This window comes from Magnolia sinica, chromosome 3 (genome assembly GCF_029962835.1).
Source record: "Magnolia sinica isolate HGM2019 chromosome 3, MsV1, whole genome shotgun sequence".
Classification (NCBI taxonomy): Eukaryota; Viridiplantae; Streptophyta; class Magnoliopsida; order Magnoliales; family Magnoliaceae; genus Magnolia; species Magnolia sinica.
In genome coordinates, this window is record NC_080575.1 from 38,929,976 (window position 1) to 38,931,985 (window position 2,010).

General features: G+C 40.0%; 1 non-coding gene across 1 annotated transcript; it reads right to left on the reverse strand.

The window, feature by feature from the left end:
- Window positions 1–825: 825 nt before the first annotated feature.
- On the reverse strand, window positions 826–932 carry LOC131241733 (small nucleolar RNA R71). Its single transcript, XR_009169293.1, has one exon. It is a non-coding gene; the product is annotated as a small nucleolar RNA R71 (small nucleolar RNA).
- Between the last annotated feature and the right edge of the window lie 1,078 nt (window positions 933–2,010).

A 2,010-nucleotide genomic window follows, 5' to 3' on the forward strand; every position in this document is an offset into this window, starting at 1 on the left:
ATAAACCTTAGTTTTTGGTGTAAGGTTGTCCTTAGAACAACATTTGTATCAACCTCTTAAGACTAGAATTTTGAGGTTGCTTTTCATTTCAGTACTGTGATTTATTTATTATGCTCTCTTTTCTTTATTTATTTATATTCTACTGTTAAAGTTTTAATTTGGCATAATCATATTTACCCCCGCTCTAGGACATATACCTTGGCCTTTACAATAGGAGCATAAACTGGTAGGTTCCTTGTGTGGATCCTTAGCTTGTGCGGCCTAAAAAGTGTGTGCTTTGTGTTGACCCTTGCTCATAGGAGCATAAACTGGTAGGTTCCTTTTGTTAATTGAAGGATTAGACACCACTTGATCCTTAGAGTTAATTGAAGTGATGGCTGCAAATCAACCGGTTAATGAACTGGGAAGCCAACCTCAACCTAGGGTTGAGGAAGTCCAGGATGAAAATGAGGTGCATTAAGCACCCCTGCCTCATACTTTGTGAGATTATTTAGAACCGGCAGGGGTGAGCACGCCCTCATGCATGGTTTTTTCAGAAAATACGGGACACATAAATATCAAGCCAGCGGTGATCCAACTCCTTCCATAATTCCATGGACTTGAATATGAAAATCCATATTTGCACTTGAAAGAGTTTGATGAGATCATAACCACTTTATTTTTTCCAAATGTGTTTGAGGACACGGTCAGACTGAAACTCTTTCCCTTTTCTTTGAAAGAGAAAGCTAAGACATGGTTGCTTTCACTACGTCGCATATTTATTGGCACATGGAATGACATGATAAGCGAGGTCATAAAAATTTTTTTCCACATCATAAAACGAACACCCTTAGGAAGTCAATCATGAACTTTGCCCAAAAGGAGGATGAAACATTTTTCTAATGTTGGGAGCGGTTTAAGGATCTTGTCAGTTCATGCCCACAACACAGTTTTGAAACGTGGCATATTACACACTTTTTCTATTATAGACTAACATCCTCCATGCGCCAATTGGTTAAGACAATGTCTAATGGGGAATTTATGAATAAAAATGTCGATGATGTGTGGGATTACTTGGATAGACTTGTTGAAAACGCACAATCATGGGACACTTACCCAAAATCAAGCACCGCTTCTAAGCCCACTCAATCAAAGGAGAGGATCAGATTATACCTTTTGAAAGAGGATGTTGATATCAATGCTAAAGTGTCTAATCTCATAAGAAAATTCGAGGCCATGGAACTAAAGAGGATAAGATTAAGGAAACTGTTTGCGGTATTTATGCTTGCAATGTTCACACAACTGAAAATTATCTAACAATACCTGCCTTTCAAGAGGTGTTGAATGAGCAATCCAATGCCGTGAATAATTACCAAACACCTTTCAATGGACCTAATTGGAGAAATCATCCAAACTTTAGTTGGAGGAATGGAGCGGCGACAAGACAACCTAAGGCAAGAATAGAAATGAGCTACAACAACACAAAAAACTATTCTAAGATCTAAAACAGATTAGGGTTAGGTTAACTCACCCAAGGATGAACTCAGAATCGCCGGAATAACGATTCAAAAGTGAAGGTTTAAGGATGAAGAAGAACAGGAAAGAATCTAAGATGATTCACCAACTTCTCTCTCACTTTCTCTCTCTTTTCCTCTCTCTCTCTCTCTCTCTCTTTGCTAGGGTTAGGAAATTCGTATGGAAAAGAGAGCTAGGGTTTTAAGGTCTATATATAGGCCTAACATTGATGAGAATAAACCCAGGGCCAAGGTATACTTAGGGTATAACCAAAACAGGCCTCTCTCGATCCAACGAAGCACTTCCGGTGGGCCTATTACCACGAAAGGTCGGACTTAAGCTCACTGACCGTGGATCTAGGTCAAGCTGAGTTTTTGTACCGACCGGATCTTCAGATCAGCCGTGGCGGACCACATTTAATTCAATGGTCACCGAATCTCGATAAGGTCCACAAGCAGAAGGACATGCCTGGACCACCTTTCCTGATCAGAGGGTGAAATTGGGTCAGAATCCAAC